Genomic DNA, 18,831 nt, shown 5'->3' on the forward strand with positions numbered 1-18,831 from the left:
GAATGACACTTGTCCTGGGAGCACTCTACCAATGTGGCGGCGCTATTGACGCATGCTCAGGGTCCCTATGCGATATCTAGTGTATATATATCTATGATAAAGTCAAATCAGTGTTATCAAACGCAGCTAAACTCAAATGAAGGTGTAGAATCTTCTCTAGGATGATCAGAAGAAATGCACAGCAGCTGAGATGAATATATGAACGTCACAGCAAAAGGTCACAATACTTAGGACCATGTGATGTTTCAGTTTTTCTTTTTAATAAATCCGCAGTAAAGTCAACAATTTTGTGGAGTGCTGAGAGTGAAAAAATTAAGGGGGTCTGTACACTTTCTGTACCCACTGTATGTTTATATATTCTAAGCGGTATAATACTAACAACTGGATGCCCTAGAAACTGCATATAAATGCCTTTGAACCACTCAGCACCTTGTGCACTTAAATAAGTTTCTTATTTTCTAAGAATTACAAAGTGAAAGTGCCCTTAGCACATTCCACAGCTTGCTAAATTTGTCCTGCGCCTCTGATAAAACATTCCTCAGACCACATTAATCACTTCCAGGTCCCAGAATCCCAATTATGATCAGCCCGTGCCTCATACTCTCCATTAACCTCTCTGTTATTACTCAAACCTCGCAGTCAAACAGCCCTGCTAAAGCTTCATCCTGCACTGCATTCTGTGTAAAACAAGACCCAACAGCAGTGTCTGCGGGACTGTTGTTGTTTTTTACGTTTTTATTTCTAACTGGGGGCACGGTGGCTCCGTAATTAGCACTGTCATCTCACAGGAAGAATGTTGCTGGTTTGAGTCCCGGCTAGGCCAGTTGGCATCACACCCACACCTGTTCCAGTTTCCCATTGATTAGACCAGGCCCGGATTGGCTAATCGGAAGGACCGGGAGAATTCCCGGTGGGCCGGTCCGTTTTTTGGCCGCGAGGGCCGGTGTCCCTAGCTGCAGAATCTGTTGCTCTCAGCAGTCACACTTTTCAAATTTATTTATTTACTTGACCACAGCCTTTTTATTAATTATTTTACCGCAACTCTTCTCTTTTCATGTATTTTAATGATTATGAAACTCAGTTGTGTCACCCTTCTGAATGCAAATATTGTGGTCCAGCGGTTAGCACGTTAGAATAAGACGCTGCAGACCTGGGTTCGATCCTCGACAGAGTAACTTATTGTTTTCATTTTTATTGTTAAAACATATAATACTGTTAGGGTTGTTGAACATTTGAAGTTCTAAAGCAGCTGTTTTCTCAAAAAAAGACGGGATAGTGTCATTAGAAACTGATTTGGAAATGACCTTATTTTAATATAGTCAGTCGTGAACTGAGGTGGGCCGGTCTGAGGCTTGAAACTCCAGGGCTGAAAAGGTGTCCCACTCCGGCCCTGGATTAGACTCACACAGCTGAGACTGCTCATGGACTGCTTACACTTACATATATGCAGCTCACTCTGACACCCTCATTGCTGAGTCTTGTTATACTGTTAGTGAACATTACGACGCAGTTTCCCTGCCTTGCTTTGCTGTGTTTTTGACCCTCGCCTTGTTTGTTTGTTTATGTTGTCTGTTTGCTGCCTTTTTGATCATCTGCCTGTTTTATGACCACGACTCTAGATTTGCCTTCATACATCTGTCTGCTCCTGATTGTGACAGTTGCTTACCTGACCATTCTCAATAAAGCTGGGTTTGGATCCGCACTTCCGTTGTCAGCGTCTCCCACATTACGCAATCAATATTCATTCATTTTCTTTTCGGCTTAGTCCCTTTATTAATCTGGGGTTGCCACAGCGGAATGAAACCACCAACTTATCCAGCATATGTTTTTACACAGCGGATGTCCTTCCAGCTGCAGCCCATCTCTGGGAAACATCCATACACACTCATTCACACTCATACACTACGGACAATTTAGCCTACCCACGAACGCAGGGAGAACATGCAAACTCCACACAGAAACGCCAACTGACCCAGCCGAGGCTTAAACCAGCAACTAGCGACCATTGGAATCAGGATGCTTCACCAAAAACATATTTTCCTATAAGTTTACTCTCTGTCAGGCCATCCAAGTTTTAGTTTTCTTTGTTAGATAATTAAAGAACATTTGTGATTCTAAAATAAAAATAAAAAAGTCAAATGGGAGTCAAATAAACATATAGGCTAAACAAAATGAATACCCTTGGCTCCAGACAATCATTATTTTCTATTGTACATAAAAAGAAGAATTTAAAACTTTTATAAATGTGGTTTTAAAAGTAGTTATTTAAAAATCTGATTTTAGTTTTCATGTTTCAAATTTTGCACTTACAATGTCAGATGGTGTATTATATATATATATATATATATATATATATATATATATATATATATATATATATATAGTATTATATTATATAATTGTATTTTAGAATATCTTTTTTTTTCTTCACATACAGTATACTAAAGCCTGTTTCACACCGCAAGCGTGAGCAGAGCGTGTTTTTTCAGCATCCATGTGAACAGATTAGAGCTTTCATGTCGCATGCAGAAGAAGTGTGAGCGTCGCTGAAGCAGCAGTCCACGATAGTTTTGGCGAAGGGTCTATTTTTGTTGCGCTGCTCATGCTCAATTAAAGTGACATTGAAAAAAAGCATTGATGATGACTAAAACACATTGAATGACAGCAGCCATTTTACCCATTAAATGCATCAATAATATTTACTGATTTATATATAGTCAATCAAATGAACTTAAACGTATAAAAACTGCAACAATTATTTTTTTTGGCCTGAACTACAAAACCAAATGTAAAACAACTTTAGCATTAGTTTTGCTTAGGTTGCTCACTAATTTGATCATGTATAAATATCATTATAGCTATATTGTATAAATATTGTTATAACTATAGGTCTACAACATCCTGACAATCAAAACAAACTGACATGATATCACAGGCAATTGTTTTCTGAGTGCACCAGACATGAATGAAACTCCACACAGAGCTTGAGAAGCATACAGTACTTTAGGATCTATATAATTTGTAAAATAAAGACTTGCAGGTTAAGGAAACAGTGTAGGAGGAAGTTGCAGCGAGTCTTGGTGCAGCTGAAAAGTTTTTTAAAAAGTGTATTTATAGAGAGAGATAGGTAACTAGAAGATTGATCTGTGCAAAAGCTGCCGATTCGCTGCACACTGCTAACGCAGTCGGTGTAAAAGGCAAATGTCTGCACAGTGCTTCTTCTTTCCATACGAGCTGTGCACGCTCTGCTCATGCTTGCTGTCACCGACTCGGTCCCAGTCATTCCCCTCGCTGGTCAGCAGAGACCACCATCTCCGGACTTCTAAGCATTACATCATCCACTTATACTGATCTAGCACACCTGAACTGAATCTAGCTAACGACCCACGTACCCTTTATAAGCCAGCTCCAAACGCTCAGTCAGTGCGAAGTCTTGTTTAGCCCCGGCCTGCATTCCTGAGCGTTATTCCTGCCTGATTCCTCGTGCATTACTCCAGCCTGTTTCTGACTCTGCTTCGCCTTCTGCCTGCCCACGACCCATGCCTGATATACGGTCTCTGATATTCAATTCAATTCAATTCAATTCAGCTTTATTTGTATAGCGCTTTTACAATGTAGATTGTGTCAAAGCAGCTTCACATAAATGGTCATAGTAACTGGAACAGTGTGGTTCAGGTTTTAGTGTTTAAGTTCAGTTCAGTTCAGTTTAGCTCTGTTCAGTGTGATTTAATCATTACTGAGAGTTCAAACACTGAAGAGCAAATTCATCGATGCGCAGCTCTACCAATCCTGAACCATGCGAGGCAGTGGCGACAGCGGAGAGGGAAAAAAAACTTCACCTGATGGGAGTGAAGAAAAAAAACCTTGAGAGAACCAGACTCAGTTGGGCACGACCATTTTAATTTCTCCGCTGGCCAAAAGTCTTGTGCAGAAATTCATTCGCCGTGGTTTATGCTGGAAGATGGCCTCAATGAAGACTCGTCTGTCCCTGGAGCGTCGCTGGAATCAGACTCATGTTCTCCACTCCCCATGACCATCAGCGCAGCAGCAGCTCAGGATATGGCCTGGTCCCGAATATGGAATCCTTGGGATCATCACGTCGCTGGTCTTGGATCCAATCAGTGACTCCGCCTAATCTGAGGACCTCGGGATGAGTATCCCCAGGTGAAAATAGAGAATAAAGAGAATAATTAGCGTAGCTGCTGTTCATAGTGTATATAAGCAAGATGTAGAAGCCAGTGTGGAACCCGCTAGGTGATGCACTGAGTGTATGCTTTACTAAACAGATAGGTCTTTAATCTAGTTTTGAACTGGGAAAGTGTGTCTGAGCCTCGGACATTACCAGGAAGGCTATTCCAGAGTGTAGGAGCCATGAAAGAGAAGGCTCGACCTCCTTTACTTGATTTTGCTATTCTAGGTACTACCAGAAGCCCTGAATTTTGAGATCTTAAGGAGCGAGTTGGTTCGTAGCGAGACAGAAGGTTGGTTAGATAAACAGGAACTAGATTATTTAGAGCTTTATAGGTGAGAAGTAATATTTTAAATTCAATACGAAATTTAACAGGCAGCCAGTGTAAGGAGGATAAAATTGGGGTTATATGATCATATTTTCTGCTGCCTGCCCAGAAAATATGATCGCTGCCTGCCCACGACCCACGCCTGATACACAGACTCTGATACTTGCAGCCAGCCCTCGACCTATGCCTGGTAAAACTCTCTGTGTCTGTTCATCGCCAGTCTTTATCCATCATAGACTGTTGTCACTTGCAGTGTGAAACAGGTGTAACACTCAAAACTGTGTGGTCAAAAAATGTAAACAATGGGAAAAATTATTCTAAAATAAATACTACTTTATTTTAGGATTTTTTTAAAATAGTAATTTGTTAGTAAAAGAAAAAAAAGGGTTTTGCAAAAAGTCCAAACAGACTTTACCAAATGGTTGACCATGTTTTTACTGTTTTAAATAATGACTGTTACAAATAAAAATCTTGAATTGTTTTATAGTATACTTCAAAAACTACAGGTGATTTAGTATTCAGAAATGTTTTATTTTTAATTAAAAAAAAATAATAAGTTAGTCTTATTTTAGTCATATTTTCAAAATGTTCATAGTATTTGTATTAATTCTGGTCCTTTTACCATAAATTGACATATCAACCATTTGGTAGGGGTTGATATTTTAGAAATTATGGGATGTGTTGAAAAGAAATGCATTGAGTGTGTTAACTAGTGACATTAGGAGTTAAGAAATGCAATCCCTTTTTTTTGTCTTGGTGGGGTAGTTAAAGCGAGAAAGCTAAACATTTTCCTCACTAAAGAAAAAAAGGTCACCCACATCTTAGATGGCCTGAGGAGGAGTAAATTACCAGCAAATTAATTCGTTTTGTGGTGAACAGTAATGTGTTTTATAATAGCGACCGCTTGCATTCAGATGTCCTGACAGAGACAGATTTTTATTCATTATTTCAGCCCTCTTTTCTCTTATACGCTACAACCGGTCATTACTCATTCACTCTCCCACTGCAGGTTTTCTATAGCGCTTTAGAACAATCACGTGTCCACAACACTTCTGTACACAACCCTGTCAACAAGTGCACCACCTCAGGGCCAATGTGACTGATTTTTTTCTTGATCTTTTTAGGTCATGCTCAGCCACTCATAGCCTTAAACCTTTAGAGAGAGCACACTTTAATGTGCCCACTATTCCAAAGAGAAACAGTCCATTACGGCTTATTATTAAAGCCATTCGTTTTTTTCTTTTTTCTCCCTCAGAATGTGAACTCCTTTGTAAAACAAAAGAAAAGAAGAAAAAAAACAATACTGTAAAATGACATTTAGAAATGCAAGGCAAGTTTATTTGCATATTTCATACACAATGGTAATTCAAAGTGCTTTACATAAACAAGAATAAAATAAACAAGAAATTAAACATAATTTAAAACAAACTAAAATGTGTAAAACAGGTAATAAAAAAATGAAAAAGAAAAGAAAGACTTAACAGTGTGATCTTTCGACGTAGCAGTGTTTATTTAGTAAAGTCACAGCTAAACAGATGTGTAGAATTGGCATGAACGGAAGGGAACTTGTCTCCACCAATTACTGAAATGTCCCTACTCTGTAAAAAAATGATATGATCAATTAGTCATGACAGGATGTGTTTTTAGAACATTGTAACTTATTAAACCAAGTTAATCATGTTCTAACTTAATTTTAGAAAATTACACAAACTGCTTTAAGTCAGTTTAACCTATAAGTTCAATACACTCATAAGATTAATTTGATTCAGCTTAAAAATTGAAGGCAACCAGAATTTTTTTTAACAGTGTAGCAATAATTTAATAGACTTATAAATAAAATAATGCTCCATAAACCCTTAGTAACCTGCACTTGCTCAAAGTCGTTCGCTACGAGTTCACCGTAATAATATTAAACAAGGCTGTGCAATTAATCGAAATTGTATTTAGATTTTGGCCTAGTGATTATGAAAAATAATATTGGGAATAAAACTGTTAGACTGCATTACACACCTCTAAAAATGTCTCTACATTCATACAGTGTAAAACCCGACGGTTAACTTAATCAAATAAAATGAGTGTAGTTAACTCAAAATTGACTGAAGGTTAATTCTACTCATTTGAAAAGAGTTTTGAACACACTGTTGAAGGTAATGGGTTAATTAAATACCTCATTACTTTAACTTAATGGAGTCAGTTGATAGTACTCATATAGATTAGTTTTTAACTTAAATGGTTTGTTGCAATCGGTTTCCTCAAACGGTTTGAGTTGCCTTAAACCCACTGTGTAGTGTAAAACCAAATAAGTTGAGTTCTCTTCATTTATTGGGTTTTACTGTGCTCGAATTGCTTCATTTATTCAAATGGATTAAGTTCATAGTACTCATTAGAATTAGTTTTTGAACTTAATTGGTTTGTTGCAGTCAGTTTCCTCAAATGGTTTGAGTTACCTTAACTTTTTAGGTTTTACAGTGTACCTCCTCAAAGCCCAGCAGTAAAATCATCTAAATTGACTTTTTCAGCATGGGAAGTGATTGTTATTTGTAGTATTAAGTATTTATTTTTTATTATCAAGTACTTTATTCACGTTTTTAAATGCGCAAAACAGAATTTGTGCTGTTCAATGCATGCGCTTCAGGGATGTTTGTCCCCACCAATGTCAAGAGCTAATCTATGCCTTTGATTTTTAGTCTTGATTTGGATGTAGCTAATGTTGGAGCACATCTGATCATTTTTAAAAGCTGATTCCAGGAGCGGGGGGTGTAGTAGCTGAAGGCTGATTCACCCTGCTTGGAATTTCTCATTTACTTGATCCTAAAGATCTGAAGGATCTGTTAGGTTTGTATTCAGTGAGCATATCCGTAATGTATTGAGGTCCTATATACCGTTTAGTGATTTATAGACATTTAGTAATACTTATTTATTAATACTTATTGTTAATAAATATTTTCTGAATGTAACTGGGAGTAGAGATCTGCATAAATCTTCAAATAAAACGCAGTTGCAGTCGATAACTCTGGCATAATTTGAACGGGAACGATCAGTCTATATAACATTCCCGAGAGAGAGAGAGCGCGAGCACACCCGCCGTGGTGCTGTGTGTTGCTTGTTATAGACTGTCTGGACTGTGTAGCATCCAGCTGAGTGCATTTTATTTTATTTATTTATTTTATTTATTTTTTGGCATATTTAATCGCTATACATTTTACATTTTTCTTTGGCACAATATGTACCTGTTATGTGTATAGAAATAATGCTGATATGATATCTGAAACACAAATTTAGCAAAATATATTGAGAGGATATGTTTGTAAATCTGACTTTGAAAGAGTCACCGGCTGTCACTGTGCAGAACTCTCTTTGTCTAAACACATAGGGGCAAACACCTACAATCCTTGCACAACCTCCAGTTGTATCTGTTATCTCTCTCTTTTGGTAGTACCCAATCTAAACATGAGATTTTGGAAAACAGATCTAAATTAAGCGTGAATGGTCAGGTCGGCTATAAAACAGGGTGGGTAAGGCAGCAGGTGAACAAAGGCTGAATTTATGGTGGGAGCGGTCGGTTGCAGAGTAAAACCTGGTGGAAACAAGCGGAAGCAGGACTAAAAATTCAGTCCTGCGCAGATCTCTAAATGGGAGCCAGTGTAAAGACCTGGGGACAGGTGTGATTTGATCAGATTTTCTGGTTTTAGTCAGAATCCTGGTAGCAGCATTCTAGATGAGCTGAAATTGTCTTTTTTGGGAAGGCCGGTGAGGAGTCCATAACAGTAATCTACTCTGCTGGTGATAAAACCATGAACAAGATCTAATTCTTTCAATGTTTTTAAGATGATAGTATGTTGATTAAATTACTGCTTTGACATGACTACTGAAACTCCAATATAAATGTATATACTGACATGATCAAAGCAATGCAATTAAAAACATCACCTTATATCCAATACAAAATAAAAAAAATATATTATTTCACCCAAAATGTGTCATTTACTTAACTTTTATTTGTTTCAGACCTGTTTTACTTTCTTTCTTCTGTTGAACACTAAAGATGTATCATATATCGTATCATATTTTATTGTGTATAAAATATATACACATATATATGCCATGTCAGCAACAAAGGCTATTTTTATAGTAAAAAAAAAAATAAGAAGAGGAAAAAATAAATAAAAACAACCCACAAATCAACACAAGATAAATTAGATAAGTTTTTTTATGTTGTTATATAATACATATTCAGTTAATAAGTTCATATATAATACAAATTCCTGATAAAACTGAATATGCTGGTTTATTAACTTCCTTTGTTAAAAACCTCTGCAGTTGTTGCAATGGGACAGACTAATAAGATGTTTTACCAATTAGTACCTATAAGTACAAAAGTGTGCTTTTATTGTAATACCCCAGTGACAGCTACTGTATATCAGATTATTTCTAAAAGTGTAGTTTGCATTGTTTTAGATGACAGTTTCCACAATCAGCTGCTAAAACAGCAACTCTAAAGATGAACTAAACACTGAGGTCTCTTTGAGGACAGCTAATTGAATGGAGACCAGTGTGAGATCTCAGCAGAGACTGAAACGAATGGTGTAATTTCTCTTGTGCCTCAGGCAGAGGTGCTCAATGATGGTCATTTGCAACCGTTCAGCTGATGAGGGTTAAAATCATTGTTATTGCAGAGATGTCTAGATCAGCTCTGGGGATAAGACAGCATTAACACTTTTAAGAAATTGGAGGAACATTGAGTGGATGGATTCTAGTGGAATGGACCTCTATAAGTCTGTTTCAATAATGTTACGGGTTTCAAAGTGATGTCAGTGATTATATCAATCTCATTTGCATTTAAATGTGTTCATTTAGCAGATGCTTTTATCCAAACTGACTTACAAGGTTAAAAACACTTTAAATCTCCAGAGAGCAACAAGATGCCATAACGAGTCTATTTATTATTATTATTATTATTATTATTATTATTATTAATTGATTTTTTATTATTGTTCTTGTTGTTGTTAAGTCCTTTAACATGGTGTTTGTAGGAAGCCAATCTCCTGACTTAAATCCAATAGAGAATACAAATTAAAGATCAAATTCGATAGACCCACAGAACGATCAAGATTTTTAAACTAAAAAAAATCCCACCTGAGCTATTCATGAGACTTCATTCTCCATATGAGAGGTGTCTTGAAGCTGCTATCCCCAAAATAGCCTATTATATAAAGTATTAAATAAATTTCAGTAGTTCAGTACTTTCTCCTTGTGTCATTTCATTGGTATTACACATTACAAATTTGTCAGATTTTTTATTTTATTTTATTTTATTTTTATTTTTTTTTATGTTTGTATTGTTTGGGTTTTTATTAAATATTTTCCCGGTAAAAATATGACATGTTTAATAGTTATTTTCCCCGCCTTAAATAAAGTGGCTATTGTTGGACAATTAAATGATTAAGTATTAATGAAACAGATGAGTCTTCATTTGTTTCTTAAAATTTTCAGAGACAGAATTTGGCATTTACATTGTGTTGTGTTGTGTAAAAAATAATAACTAAACAAAATAAATAAAAATCTTGGCATTTCTATAAAATTACAAAGTGTCCAAGCATGAAACAAATTTGATACCACATGAAGATTTATATATATTAGTGTCTTTGACAATGCATTTTTTGTTTTGTTCTGCAAAATCTACTGATGACAATTCTTTCAAAGTTTAAATAGATTGTCATTTAGAGCATGATTTGATAAAAAAAATGATTAAAAAAATGAAAAATAGATTTTCAAACATCTTTCGAAATCAATATTTTGTTGCAATACAGTAATCCTAATTTTCAACTGCAAGAAATGAAAACACTTTGTATTCCACACGTAAAAAAAAAGCTGTGTTCCAAAGAAATTCCTTCACGTTCTCCTGACACAAATCATTTGTTAACTTAGTTAACTTAGTTATTTTTACTCATTTCTATTTTAAATAAGTAGTTTGAACAAGCAGAAACAATGTCTTTTATTTTGAGTGTAAGGTACAATTCTCGATATTATTAAATGATTAATTTTTAGCCAACACAGGATCATTGTAAAAACGTACCCCACATATACATTTTTGAATAGTGCAAATTATGTGGCTAGAGCTACGTATGGCTGCAGTTAAAACAAACGATATGGGGCGGTATGATATCGACATCTTCTGTTTCTTTTGGCACTACCTGACTGCTTACCTCCGTGGGGCTTTTCCGCTGTAATCAGTTTGCCATGTATGTCGGCGGACTTGTGACACAAAGAGGAGTTGACCACGATGGTTCGAGTCTGGCAAAGAATGGTTCCAGAAAGCAGGTAAATCAAAAGCAAAAGGCAAAAAAAAAAATAAACAAGTAAATAGCAGGGTGAGCACATGGTAAGATATGAAAATGTACTAAAAATCAGGCAGCTGCGAGGGCTTTTCTTTTTTCTGGATTGCTTTTAAAAACACTGTCGATTGGTCAGTCAGTCATTCGAGAGCAACCTCTAGTGGATTTACAGACAAGCAAGCACAAATGGCTATCGCAAGAGAAATTTAAGATCTGAGGAAGCGTACACAGCAACCTCTGGTGGATGCGCAAAAAAAAAAGCAAAAAAAAAAAACAATAATAACGTACCTTTTGGGATGTATTTGGTGCTCTCCAGAAATGTATATAAGGGTACATATTATTAATGAGCCTGGGTTGCCTTTAGCTCAATAAACTACTAACCATTACTGATTAGCTGCTTATTTGTAGTTAGTAAGTTAATAGCTGGCTTTAGGTATTGAGTAGCATCAGGGGTGTAGAATAATATCATATATCATAAGCACTAAAAACAGTCAAAATCAGGTAAAATAACCCAATAGTATTGGTGTTTCACCTAAAGTCTAAATAACATTTGTTATTTTGACCAATTGGGATTTTTTCTGCCAAAAATTAAATGCTCTAAATGACACAATTTGTTTTTTAAACTTGGAAGAATATCATTAGATAATCAAATTAGTTGTATTATTTTTCTTAAAAAAGGCCTAACTGAGAAAAATAATAGGTACAATAGTAGAAACATCTCTTTAGTATTCAATTCATAATTGGCTAACATAAACAGATTTCTCTTACAGCTCAAACCTCCCTTTGAACTTTGCAAATGTGGCTGAAACCCGTTCTTTGAAAATAAAGTTTGCATTTTTCAGATTTGTTTCTTATTTTGCAGCTCTTAGATGCTGACTTAATGCTTTGGGTCTCTGGAGGCTCATCAGCATTACATTGGGATGCAGAGCAAAGCTTCAACACTTGCCTTTAAGCAGAAGAGAGCCCGTCACCCCTTCACCGCTGTTTGATGCTGCGCCAAGAGGAATCACGTGGACAGAAAGGCAAGTCAACATGAATATGTATGACTTAATCCAACCAGTGCATGTCTGTGCATTTATCTCATGTACTTTAACGTCTGTACCCTTTCAGCCAATTGCTTACTTTATCATTAAGAAACTGGATATGTAGTTGTGTGACTTTAGAGCCTCCTACTGTTAAATGAGTGGATTTCACTACTGTAAATAAACTATTTTAAAGGGACAGTTCACACAAATTTTTAGCTTCACACAAATAAGATAATATAATGATATCACATAATATTACATAAATAATAGAATATTCACATTTAAAAAAAACTCAAGTCAAAATTTGCCTGGGGTATGAATAATTTTGTGCTTGACGTTACCAACCTGACAAAAGTCTTGTTGTCAATCCCAGTTGTAAGAGCAACAAATAATAACTTGACTTCTAGTTCATCATTTGGAAAAGTGGCAGAAGGTAGATTTTTCCTGTGAATCATCTGTTGAACTGCATCCCAATCATCACAAATAATGCAGAAGACCTATTGGAATCTGCATGGACCCAAAATTCTCACTGAAATCAGTCAAGTTTGGTAAAGAAAAACCATGGTTTGGGGTTACATTCAGTATGGGGGTGTGCGAGAGATCTGCAGAGTGGATGGCAACATACACGACCTGAGGTATCAAGACATTTTTGCTGCCCATTACATTACAAACTACAGGAGAAGGCAAATTCTTCAGCAGGATAGCACTCCTTCTCATACTTCAGCCTCGACATCAAAGTTCCCAAAAGCAAAGAAGGTCAAGGTGTTCCAGGATTGGCCAGCCCAGTCACCAGAGATGAATATTATTAAGCATTTCTGGAGTAAGATGGAGGCATTGAAGATGAATCCAAAGAATCTTGATGAACTCTGGGTCCCTGCAAGAACGCTTTCTTTGCCGTTCCAGATGACTTTATTAATAAGTAATTTGAGTCATTGCAGAGATGTATGGATGCAGTCCTCCAAGCTCACGGGAGTCATACACAATATTCATTCTTTTTCCACTGTTCAATAACTTTATATTCCATACTGTACATTATTTCTGTGAAGTGACAAGACTTTTGTCTAAGCAAAGTCGGACATTACTGTCCTAATTAAATACCTAAAAATCAAGACATGAACATATTTTATTTTGGTAAAATAAGTGTAATCTAGAGACCGTTGTCTTTCATATAAGCCACTTTTGATAAATGACCAACTAGAAGTCAAGTTATTATTGGTTGTTTCTTAAACTGTCAGGAAGTTTAAATGAGGCATAACTGTATAATTAATAATAAATAACAGTCATGTGTATATATTTTACAGGCTACAACAGAACAGCATTACTCAAGCTAAATCACATACTTCATATTGGGTTTCTTTTTCCACATTTGGCCTCATTAAGGTATGTACAACAGCAGAGAGACTGCATTACTCAAGTATGAAGTGAAAAATGTTGCGCCCTGCTGCTCACTGACATCATGCGTGATGTGTACTTTAAATCAGCATTATAAAGGACACTGCGTGAGCTTCTCATGAGACTATCTCATTTCTCTTCCCCTGCTGGTACCCTTTCACAAATCCTAAAGCCTGAAAAACATGTGATTCGAAAAGTAGTCAAAAGCCACTTTATAGTAAACACTAATACTTCCTGTTGCAAATAAACCTTTGCGCATAAAGTTCAACTATGTGTTGAAAAGAAATGGAAATACAATCACTACAAATGTTATGAATAAAAATAAGGTTCAATTCTGATACAGTGTGAACCAATGGGATCTTTACGACTGTATGGCAGAGTATTTACATCAAAAACTTATATATATTGATCAATCTCCCAATAATATTTGTGATATGTTTAAATTATTATTATTGATGAGTAAAGTATACAGAATGGAGTGCAATACAATTATAATAGAGAGATGTGCTAATAAATGTTCCTCAAAACTTAAAACGGATTTATATACACTCACCAGCCACTTTATTAGGTACACCTGTCCAACTGCTCGTTAACTCAATGCATTTAGTCATGTAGAGATGGTCAAGACGATCTGCTGCAGTCCAAACTGAGGATCAGAATAAGAAGGAAATGTGATTTACTGTAAGTGACTTTGAGTGTGGTGTGGTTGTTGATGCCAGAAGGACTGGTCTCAGTATTTCAGAAACGGCTGATCTACTGATATTTTCAAGCACAACCACCTCTAGGGTTTACAGAGTATGGTCCGAAAAAAATAAATACCTCACCAGATCTAAATCCAATTGAGCACCTTTGTGGTGGAATGGAAGATTTGCATCATGGATGTGCAGCCAACAAATCTGCAGCAAGTGGGCTGCAATTCTAAAAGTGCCGCATATACTTCATTAATATATAAATATACCCACTGGACATTATATTAGGTACGCCTTACTAGTACCGGGTTGGACCCGCCTTTTGCCTCTAGAATTGCCTTAATCCTTCGTGGCATAGATTAAACAAGGTACTGTAGATTTGTCTGCTGCATTTCATGATGCGAATCTCCCGTTTCACCAAATCCCAAAGGTGCTCTATTGGATTGAGATCTTGGGACTGTGGAAGCCATTTGAGTACAGTGAACTCATTGTCATGTTCAAGAAACCAGTCTGAGATGATTCATGCTTTATGAAATGGTGCATTATCCTGCTGGAAGTACCCATCAGAAGATGGGTACACTGTGGTCATAAAGTGATGGACATGGTCAGCAACAATACTCAGGTAGGCTGTGGCGTGGACGCGATGCTCAATTGGTACTAATGAACACAAAGTGTACCAAGAAATTATCCCCCACACCATTACACTGACATCACCAGCTTGAATCATGAATCTAAGCTTTCATGTTTTCGATGCCAAATTCTGACCCCATCCGAATGTCGCAGCAGAAATTGAGACTCATCAGACCAGGCAACATTTTTTTCAATCTTCTATTGTCCAATTTTGGTGAGCCTGTGGGAATTGTAGCCTCAGTTTCCTGTTCTTAGTTCACAGGAGTGGCACCTGGTGTGGTCTTCTGCTGCTGTAGACCATCCTCCATAAGGTTAGATGTGTTATGTGTTCAGAGATGCTCTTCTGCATACCTCAGTTGTGATGAGTGACTCAGTTGTTGTTGAGTTACTGTTAGCTTTCTATCAGCTGGAACCAGTCTGGCCATTCTCCTCTGACCTCTGGCATCAACAAGGCATTTGCGCCCACAAAATAGCCACTCACTGGATATTTTCTTTTTTTCAGACCATTCTCTGTAAACCCTACAGATGGTTGTGCGTGCACATCCCAGTAGATCTGCAGTTTCTGAAATACTCAGGCCAGCCCGTCTAGGACCAACAACCATGCCACGTTCAAAGTCTCTTAAATCACCTTTCTTTCCCATTCTGATGCTCGGTTTGGACTGCAGCAGATCGTCTTGACCATGTCTACATGTCTAAATGCATTGAGTTGCTGCCATGTGATCGGCTACTTGGAAATTTGCGTTATGAACAGTTGGACAGGTGTGCCTAATAAAGTGGCCGGTGAGTGCATGTAAGCTACTGTATAAATCTAAGCACACTGTGTGCAAGAGGTCTTATGTGTTAATGTAACTTTAAATTTGTCATGCGAGAATCACATTTAAAAGGGGTAAACAAAGTTGTGTGGCAACAGTTTGTGAATACAGCCAGCCTCTTTTGGCATCTTTTCATAAAAACAGTCTGCAGAAATACTTTGACACTCTCACTTTATATGTTTATTACATAGTTTGTAAGGTTTATACAACTTTATTTGTGGGGTATTTTGAGCTGTAACTTCACATACATATTCAAACTTCAAAGACTTGTCTTACATCTTCTAAAAAGGTACATAAAGGTTCCTTTTAAAAAGACTTTAGCAACTTGCACATCAGATACAACACAGATTTATAACTAAACTCCTGAAAGTGAAAGTACCAGTGTGAAAAGTGGAACTTTGTTTTGTTTTACTTCATATCTATTACATTTAAGTGTCACTAATTTTCAAGTTTGAACAGCAGTGTTTCTAGTATATCTTGATGGGCATGTATGTGCATCTTTTAAAAGCAGAATCCACTTCACAAACCATCTGTGGTAAATGAAGGGCAACCTGCCCTGACATGACTACAGGAATCCTGCTTGTATGTATAATTTTCCTCTCATGCAATTTTGCAATGACAGGGAAATAGCCACTCAACATGATCACAGGAGTGTGGAGAGTCCCATGAGCCTCAGCATGACAACATGAAGCAGCAGGATGACGGTAGATGAGGTTAACTGCTTAGAAGCTACTCTAACTATCAAAAATAAAAGGCTGATTGTCTTTAAGGGCGTTCGGAACACATGCAACTGAACGGTTGAGGAGAGATTCACAAAAGATTGTAAATTCACATGACTGACAGTGTTGAGGCGATGAAAATGTTATTATACACATCTTTTAAGGGTTCAGAAGGTCAGAGAGTAGTTTTAAAAAAGACTCAAGAAAAAAAGCAGCAGGAAAATTGTTGTAGGCTACTTATCTCTGTGCGCTTATTTCAACGTTTGATGGCAGCCTTCAGAGATCATCGCCTAGCAACTCAACTCAGCTGAATGCAGCGTCCTCTGTGCAAGGACTGCAATTTTAAGCCCTCATTTGTATTATAAAATAGACATATTTAAAGAAAAGAATATGCCATTTTGTGTAAACAGAACAGTATTTGGTCACATTGTTGCAAAACAAATGCCAGTTGTAAGTTTATATGATTAAATATAAATACAGTTTATGTTGCAATTAACCAAAAATACATTATATGAGTCAAAAGTATATTTATTTGGCAAAAAAATTATTAGAATATCAAGTCAAGATCACGTTCCATGGAGATATTTTGTAGATTTCTTACTGTAAATAGATCAAACCCAATTTTAGATTAGTAATGTGTGATTTTAACAATTTAAAAGGGATGTGCACTACCTGACAAAAGACTTGTTGTCGATCCCAGGTGTAAGAGCAACAAATAATAACTTGACTTGATAATTTGGAAAAGTGGCAGAAGGTAGATTTTTCCCATGAATCATCTGTTGAACTGTATACACTGCACAAGACCTACTGGAACCCGCATGGACCCTAGATTCTCACAGAAATCAGTCAAGTTTGATGAAGAAAAAATCATGGTTTGGGGTTACATTCAGTATGGGGGTGGGCCAGAGATCTGCAGAGTGGATGACATCAACAGTTTGTTCAACAATCATTGTGCTGCCCATTACATTATAAACCACAGGAGAGGGCAGGATAGCGCTCGCTTCAGCAGGATAGCGTTTCTCCTCATACTTCAGCCTCCACATCAAAGTTCCTAAAAGCAACGAAGGTCAAGGTGGTCCAGGATTGGCCAGCCAAGTCACCAGACATGAACGTTATCGAGCATGTGTGGGGTAAGATGAAAGAGGAGGCAGGAGGCATTGAAGATGCATTCAAATAATCTTAATGAACTCTGGGAATCAGGCAAGGACACTTTTATTTCCCTTCTAGATGACTTTATTAATAAGTTATTTGAGTCATTGCAGAGATGTATGAATGCAGTCCTCCAAGCTTATGGCAGTCGATACTCTATATATATATATATATATTAGCCCCCCTGAATTATTAGCCCTCCTGTTTAATTTTTCCCCAATTTCTGTTTAATTGAGAGATGATTTTTTTCAACATATTTCTAAACATAATAGTTTTAATAACTCATTTCTAATAACAGATTTATTTTATCTTTGCCATGATGACAGTAAATAATATTTGACTAGATCTTTTTCCAGACACTTCTATACAGCTTAACGTGACATTTAAAGGCTTAGTTAGGTTAATTAGGTTAACAAGGCAGGTTAGGATAATTAGGCAAGTTATTGTATAATGATGGTTTGTATGTAGACTGTCGAAAAAAAAAGGCAGCTTAAAGGGGCTAATAATTTTGTCCCTAAGATTGTTTAAAAAAAATTAAAAACTGCTTTTCTTCTAGCCGAAATAAAACAAAAAAGACTCTGTCCAGAAGAAAAAAATATTATCAGACATACACTGAAAATTTCTTTGCCCTGTTAAACATCATTTAGGAAATATCTAAAAAATAAAAAATAAAAATATTCAAAGGGGGGCTAATAATTCTGACCTCAACTATAACTATATATATATATATATATATATATATATATATATATATATATATATATATATATATATATATATATATATATATATATATATATATATATATATGAAATATGATTTATATAGCTAAGTGTATAAACCAAACTCAACTAATTTAATTTCATTTGAATTTAGTTTAATTTGATGTTCCAAAACTGAGATCATTACAAATAAAATGAAAAATGACAATAAAACTTAAATAAATAACACAAATAGCACAATGTCAAATAACACAAAAAATAAACAAAGCAAAGCAAAAATATTTAAAAAAAAATTCAGAACACTGCAAAACCCAATAAGTTATGGTAACAAACCCTTTGAGTTAAAAAAAATAATCCTAATGAGTACTGTGAACTTAATCCATTTGAGTAATGAAGCAATTTGAGCACAGTAATACCCTATAAATGAGGAGAACTCAAACCAACTGGGTACTGTAAAACCCAATTAGTTAAGGCAACTCAAACCGTTTGAGGAAACTGATTGCAACAAACCATTTGAGTTAAAAAACTAATCTATATGAATACTGTAAACTTACTCCATTTAAATTGAAGTAATGAGGCATTTAATTAACTCATTACCTTCAACACTGAGTTCCAAACTCTTTTCAAATAAGTACAATTAACTTTCAGTCAATTTTGAGTTAACTACACTCATTTCATTTGATAAAGTTGACTGTTGGGTTTCACGGTGAATTTAAAAACTATTAAATATTAAAATAAAATATATATCATGATACAGATGCTTTTTAGAAAGTTGTTTCATGCTGTTGTGAATAGGTGAAAGACTTGAACATGGATTTTATTTATGTACATTATAATGCCA

General features: G+C 36.0%; 1 long non-coding RNA gene across 2 annotated transcripts in view; it reads left to right on the forward strand.

The window, feature by feature from the left end:
• LOC147832306 (uncharacterized) overlaps positions 1 to 17,153 on the forward strand; it is a 277,320-nt gene extending 260,167 nt beyond the window's left edge. For both annotated transcript variants that reach the window (XR_015519097.1, XR_015519098.1), the window contains exons 7-9: positions 11,715 to 11,874; positions 13,179 to 13,257; positions 16,023 to 17,153. This is a non-coding gene — a long non-coding RNA (uncharacterized LOC147832306). The remainder of the gene's footprint in view (positions 1 to 11,714; positions 11,875 to 13,178; positions 13,258 to 16,022) is intronic.
• Positions 17,154 to 18,831: the final 1,678 nt, after the last annotated feature.

Source organism: Danio rerio, chromosome 20 (assembly GCF_052040795.2).
Source record: "Danio rerio strain M-AB ecotype USA chromosome 20, GRCz13ab, whole genome shotgun sequence".
Classification (NCBI taxonomy): Eukaryota; Metazoa; Chordata; class Actinopteri; order Cypriniformes; family Danionidae; genus Danio; species Danio rerio.